The sequence below is a fragment of the Saccostrea cucullata genome, unplaced genomic scaffold, assembly GCF_032062105.1.
Source record: "Saccostrea cucullata isolate Sc308-1 unplaced genomic scaffold, CSIRO_AGI_Scuc_v1 ctg12154, whole genome shotgun sequence".
NCBI classification, from domain to species: Eukaryota; Metazoa; Mollusca; class Bivalvia; order Ostreida; family Ostreidae; genus Saccostrea; species Saccostrea cuccullata.
The window spans coordinates 10,380-17,946 of NW_026925465.1; the positions used below are offsets into that span (position 1 = coordinate 10,380).

The 7,567-nt window shown below is 34.5% G+C and overlaps 1 long non-coding RNA gene across 2 annotated transcripts; it reads right to left on the reverse strand.

Annotated features, from left to right (window-relative positions):
* Positions 1–5,021: 5,021 nt before the first annotated feature.
* LOC134268922 (uncharacterized) lies at positions 5,022–6,814 on the reverse strand. Of its 2 annotated transcripts, XR_009992468.1 has the most exons (4): positions 6,692–6,814; positions 6,309–6,375; positions 5,961–6,012; positions 5,022–5,756 (listed from the first exon to the last, which is right to left on the reverse strand). It is a non-coding gene; the product is annotated as an uncharacterized LOC134268922 (long non-coding RNA). The 2 variants fall into 2 exon arrangements; XR_009992467.1 differs by lacking the exon at positions 6,692–6,814 and having other exon boundaries at positions 6,309–6,420.
* Between the last annotated feature and the right edge of the window lie 753 nt (positions 6,815–7,567).

A 7,567-nucleotide genomic window follows, 5' to 3' on the forward strand; every position in this document is an offset into this window, starting at 1 on the left:
TCGCATGATATCAGTCGAGTGTGTTATACACTTGCTGTGGTCAGAACTAAAGAATTTGAAAGGTGTGATAAACATACGGCGCCCCTGACCCACCGGCAGACACCCAATATATTTTTTTAACAGGTGTGAACTCGGAACTGACCATAAGATTGTTTCAAATTACAAGAGAAATTCTTTCCGTGTAAACAGACTTTCAAGGTCACCTTGCGTCATGGGAATTTGATTGGCAGGTGATGCACGAGAATTTGTGCTTACAGCATATACAGAGAACGAATTGATTGCATTAAACGAACAAAAGTTGTGGCAATTAAATAGAATTATAGAATGATTAATTGTGACCTCTGTAACTTAAATAAAACGAAGAATAAAAAAAAATATTACAGACTATATTCAAAGGGGGTTGTATCTCTCTCTCTCTCCCTCTCTCTCTCTCTCTCTCTCTCTCTGGTATTGCTTTTTATACATTTTACAAGAAAAGAAAAACTTATTAGATTAAAGAAAATCTTTTTAAAATAATTACTTATACTGAAAGGATTTTAAAAACATAACGTAGTGAACACTACTGTATGAAAATAATGTTTGCGAGAAAAACGCTTTGAAATTCTTGCATTAATTTCGTGTTTCTGTTGACGATTTTCGCATCCACATTCAGAATAATTCAAGATGAACAAAATAATGTATTCTAATAAGGAATATACATAATAATGCTTGGATCGTACACAAGTACTGTAAATGTTAAAACCATGAAATACAGCTCGGATTTTATACTATACAGTGTATGTGACACGAATGCAGGTCGACTCCATTTCGTCTTCCTTTGTTATACATGTACATGAACACATGAGATTAAATTGTTCATTTAAAATAAAATTCATAATTTTGATTTTGTAACGTGAATGAATAATTTTACTAAAATATAAATTTCTAGACACACAGTTAATTCAAATGAAAATCATTCAATTTTTTTTACCGATATCTAATCTCAATATCATGCGTGCCATTCAGAGTCCAATATCTGGTGGAATAAAAAACGATTGTCATGTAGGCCTATACATAAACCAACTGAAAGTTATAAATTGTCATCAAAATTTATTAGATTTTTATCAGAAACAAACGATTTCGTCTGTAATACTATTTAAACAGTGCAGCTTGCAGGAGAATTTTCTGGACACGCAGTGCGACACGGAGCGAAATTTACTGAAGACGGTGCGACACGGAGGACATTAGCTGAGATTTTTCTAGACACGGTGCGGCACGGTGTGCCTACCTGTATATTTCAAATCCACACACACCGTGCTACACCGTGTACACGGTGTAACACAGAGCGTTTTTTCCACCGAGCGATGCGGAAAACTCGTGGCCTGTACTGTATATGTAACTTAACAACTTGAATAAGAAACGTCATTCAACGACTACAGTAGTTCTAGATTTTAAAAGATAGGACAAGTTTTTACCGGCATTAGTTTTGTGCATCAAGGCTCGCAAAGTATTTGGTATTTCAGCAATCCAAATACGAGTGCTGTAGCAACGGTTTTTAATGAGTGGGAGGGGGGAGCTCCGACATAAACATCTGCTTACTACATAGCTGTGCTACACGTGTACCATCAGATCTATTTTTCCCATGATTGATTTCTTCCGTATAAATCCGGAACAGTTGTCAAGTCCCAGCCATTATGGATTACATATATAAAAAAAAATATCCCGATTTTTACAACTGAAAAACTAAAGGTTAATCGGAGATAAAATTTAACAATTTTGCTTTGAGATTACAATCAGTCATACATGTAATTAGGCAGATCATTGTAGAAAATGTTAACAAACCTAATGAATATTTTCTACACCTAGAAATTTCCTTAAATTGAATTTCGGTTAGAAACACATGCATATGGTGCACGTATTGCAGTCGTTTTTTAAAGGACAGCAACTTGTTTTACTATTAGAAGAAAAAAGGTCATAACTGCTGTTTTATGATAATTTATCTCAAAATCATGTACATGTATGACACTTTCGTCATCATTTTTATCACAAAACATTGCTCATCGTTTGGAAAACACAAAAAGTCTGTACTAGTTGCAGCTCATCAAGAAGATGGGCGCATTTGGCGAGTGATCTGCAGGAATTATTTGTACGAAACATTAATGGTTTAAATGTCCAGGATTTGGTTGGCTGAACATAGCTGGTCAGGTTTTACAAACACGTCCATAGGTTTTTTTTCATTTAGTTTGAATGAAGATTTCAATATTTATGTCCGTTTTTCCTAGGGGGTACAATAACAATCATGTTTCACAAAAAATAATTACCTTAAATATTTAATTCATAGATGCATGATACGTGTACATGTACATTATGCATGTAGAATAGAAGATTGGAATTGATTTCGCCCGAGAACCAAACTGAACCAAAATTTATCTTATTCAAAATTTTAATACATCAGTACATAAAACGAAACTGACAAAATAAATGGTTGTTTGCATGGAAAAAAAAAATTAACGCCCCATGCCAGGTTCGAACCAAAAACTTTTCGCTTCGAGCGCATTGAACAGGTACCCCTACTTACTGAGCTATCACCGCTACACGTATTGAGATGATTTAAAAAGGACAAAGAAGCACCACATTCACACATTTGGATTTTTTGGGGAAAAGTTCATTTTTTGTGGTCTCTGGGTCTTCTCTCCATTTTTTTTAAAAATGTGTATTCGTTTCTTTGAATTAAAATACACACAAATAACGTTTCAAAATCATGAAGAGAAGACCCAAAGATAGAAAAATTTTTTTTTAAATTATTCAAAAATGTTCCATTTTGTACCAAATGTCTGATCTGGCCAATTTTCAAGTTATTTTTTAGCAAATCATAGCTCAACTTCGGGAAAATATACTCCTTTCCTGTAGCACAGGAACCGGATAAATAAAAAAAAATTATAAAATTTCGTGTGACATGTAGATAAAGAATGGGTGGACTTAACGCCCTATTTTGGATCTTTTTTGTGGTTCCTCTACCAAGCTGTTAATGGAGTGAATCCAAAATATATTACAAGCAATGGAAAGAGCTACGTATACCTGGTTATATTAGGTAGAACATTTGTACAAAATCAGTGCCCTGTTGCCATATATCAAAATTGAAGCAACGATACACAAGTGTCGTCTTCCGGAATTTGACATGTACCAGGAGTGGTTTTTAGGTCACATAATCAATATTTATAGGAGGCGGGGCCATCGGTTGGCGTCATTGTTGACATCTCTCTCTCTATCCATCTCTCTATCCAAAAATTCGAATACGTGTTTAGCATATTACAGCGATGTCAATATGAAATCATTTAAAAAGTTTGATGACACGCAAAATTAAAACAAAATTTGATTTGCTAAATTCTGAAAACAGCAACCAAACGCGCTCAAAGACGTGATTTAGGACGAGGTCAGGTAGAAGAATACAATGTAACTGTTTTCACGAGTACACTCGCAGGTGGACATCACGTGATGAATTGTAATATTTAACAGGTCAATCGCAGTCATACATGTAACAATGGAAGCGAGAAGTTTGTTTTGAACATGTTTTTTGTTAAATTAAGTGTGAGCGCACGTTTGTCGGCTCTTCTCCTTTTAATATGACATTATTTTGTGCAATATGCAACTACAGTTTTCTTAAGAACAGCCGACAAACATGCGCTGACTATGTATTCAGACGATGAAAAACGCTTGACCTTTATTATCTATTGATATTCAAAAAACCTTCAGGCACCATGCCTTCGATATTTATTCAGTTTACCTAGAAAAGAGCATTTTAAATTCCCATCTGTACCATTAATACACGGTTAAGATATCGGTGGTTTATATGATAGAAAAAAATTAACATTTTATGAAATTTAAATTTATCGATTTTTTCTGACCAGTTAAGTCCACCCATTCTTTTTCACTTTTCAATTACGCCCCAATTCCTGCCGAATGCCAATCAAAAGCGCCCTCGTTCCTTGATAAATTTTAATAAGATTATCGTCATTGTTAAAGGTTTCTACTGTAGCATATATTGTAACTTATCAGCAAAAAATGTAACTTTGTTATATTTATATTGTCAAGTGATAATTTTTTTCATTCCAACATTTAAAAGACGAGATTGGTTTTCAATTTTACATTCTTAGTACGCATCTATTATTCAAGTCAACCATGACTAGCAGTATTTATTTTGTTTAAAGGTGTGGAAGTAAAATGAGTCAGGATGTTGTTGTCTTTTATCTTAGAGTCAATATTTTGATCGATTAATTGATTTTATGTTGTTTTACGTCCCATTCCAGAATTTTTCACTCATATGGAGACGTCCTAGTATAAGAATATGTTAAGGAAAAGCTTCAAATTTAGATCTTTTCTCGACACTTTGGGCCATTAAGAAGTGCAAAATCTCTATACCTTGAGAATGACTGTAGTTTTTAATGCTTCATTCAAAAACCCTTACTTCACTTTCTCTTCTTGTATCGAAGATTTGGAAGAGAAATATTCACATTTTTTTTGCTTTTTAACTTTAATTTGACACGGCGCAGAGAACGAGAAACGAACACAGTTCTTACGATCTATGCCTAGGGAGTCAGCTGGATATATGACATATTCTAAGCCTTTACCCAGATAGCAAGCTTACGTTGCCCCGATGTTGGGCCACCGTTGTAAGTTACGTTGGTCCAATGTCGGAAAATGATATTGGGCCAATGTAATTTTGCTCATCGGCGCAACGTTGGACCGACATGTTGGCGCAACGTTGGCCCAATGTCATAGAACGATAATTCTGACGTTGGTCCAACGTTGGGCCACTGTTGTCAGTTATGTTGGCCCAATGTCGGAAAATTTATATTGGGCCAATGTAATTTTGCTCATCGGCGCAACGTTGCACCGACATGTTGGCGCTACGTTGGCCCAATGTCATACAATGATAATTCTGATGTTGGCCCAATGTAGGCCCAACGTATTTGTGCTCCTACATGTAGGCGCTACGTTGGCTCAATGTCAAACAATGATAATTCTTATGTTTGCCCAATGTTGGCCCAATGTTGGCCCAACATATTTGTGCACAAGGATATTTGGAAATCTATGGAATTCAATGGAAATCTAAGAAATTCCAGGAAGATACAATGAAAACTGAAATAATGATAACATCACAATTTATCATAGATCAAATCTATATTTTAAAAATTAAAAAAAAATAGTTTCTTTTACAATGTGTTTTGAAACAAATATTACATATACACTTATAGATGTACAATGTAAGCACATTTTTTCAAAGTATTCTCACTGATTGACATTTCTTTGTAATAAAACAAACTATTTCTTTTTTTAAAATATGGCATTTGACTTAATGACATTGGGAGAGGTCATTGAAACCTCAACGGGGTATACAGTTACAATGAACTTCCAGTTGTCCATGTACATTTACATTTACTAGAGTGACAAACACATGTATTAAGTACAAAATATCCACTACACAACTATATTAATAAAAAGATCCAATAAATCAACACATACTATTTTCCCCGAACATGCCAAAGATCCTAATTAAGTTAGATCCGAAATTTCTCAAGTGTTTGCTTGAATCACTTCCTCACTGATATCCCATGAAATTCACAATAATAAATAAATAAAAGATGGCGTTATGTTAGAGGGTAGCCAAATGACTGGTCATGTCACGAACGGATTCACTTTAAGTACAAAGGCTCAGAAAGTTCAATGTTCATTGTTGATCATTCCCATAGACACTTCAAACTTTTCTGGCACAATTTCTGAAACAAAAGATGACCATTAGGATGTATTATCATCGATATTTTTCGCATATATAAACAAAAATATATGACAAATAATAAAGCAAGGCTCTACAAGACTGTAGACAATTGCATATTTCAACCTGACAGTTCAGTATAGTGTAGAAATGTAATTTCAATTCATGTGATTTTATTGCTCTAATCAGAAAATTTAAGAAATCTTACCTTTGTGTTAATTTTCATACTGCTTTTGTCCTTCTTGTGAGCATTCAGATTCCTGAAAATAATGCATGTATAATTGTGCATCATAGAATATGATAGCTATTTTTAATAATTAATGCTTAAATATTTATGTAAAATAATTATGCATAGCTGTGCAATTTATAGCATGTTTAGATTACCTGTCAGAATCCATTGTAACTGTTATGTATTTTTAGGATAAGGAATATAAACCTCTTGTTTACTTGGTATATAGTAGATGCAATATCTTTATAGTTTTATGCTAAAAGATACAAGTTGATAAAAACAATGTTAGGTTATTTGTGTTAAATGAAAATTTGAGCTGGTTCTCACCATTTTTACAAGCTGACTATTCGCCGGCGCAGTGGGAATCGTCTCGGGCACAGTCCACTGCATGCAACTATTAAATAATCAAAATAAGTGCTGAAAATGATCTTGCACATGCATTTAAAAATAAATATACTTTATTACATTGTACAACAAACTCTGTAAATGTTGAAGAGAGGAACACTAAAATTTGATCCCAAACGAGGAAACTCGGGTTGAAATCCATCTTTAAGAAAGATGTATAGAAGTGTAAAATTATTATAACAAAATTAAAATAGCGCTTGCTCAAACGATTTTACTGCCAAGCATTTTATGTGTAGTGTCCTGACTAAGGAAGTATTCAAGGACACATGTTATACTATAAAAAATATTTTGTACATTGTACCTACCGCAGTACCGAGTCGTAAAATGTCTTCATCTTCTGTCAAAACAGAAATTCGATCCAAAGCTAGTCATGATTCTCCTTTTCGCGACACTCTTTTCCGAACGTTCCTTCTGTACAATATCAACATGGCTGCGTTGAACACCCAAAAAATTTAAATTTCGGCGCGGTATGTTGTTTAAATTAATTGCTCATCGAACCCGACTTCGATCCCGATGTAATTGTACTATTAGTCGATAGTTTTAGAGAAAAATCTAAGTTATTTTCCATAGTTTTGAAAATCTACGTAAGGATTAAATAATTAAAAATGAATAAATAAACAAATAAATAAAAATTAAAATAAATAAATAATTTTTTTAACGTTTCAACATATAAGTTGGTTCAACAATGTCGGGCCAACATTGCAAAGATGGCCATACTTCAACATTAAAAATAACAATGTTCAGGCACGTAGCAACAGGGGGCAGGGGGCCTGATCCAACGCCCACCCCCAACTTTTTCCTCAACATTACCTTTACTACAGAAAATGTCCATTGCAAGGATGCCCCCCGCCCCACTTTTTACCACAGTATAGTGATATCAAGAAAAAACAGCAAAAAATTGGAAGTGAAAGAAAGTTGGCCTTGAAAAAAGTTGGCCACTACCCCCCCCCACCCTTTTGCTTGTCAACTTTTTCAGGTAAGTAAAAAAAAAATTTGTGGTTGCCCCCCCCCCCCCCCTTTTAAAAACGATGCTACGTGCCTGTTGTTGGCCCGAGGTTGGAACAATGTTAGTGCACCAACTGTAGTAATGACAATGTCGGACCGATGTTGGTACAATGCCAATGCACCAACTGTTGTAATTACAATGTCGGACCGATGTTGGTACGATGTCAATACACCGA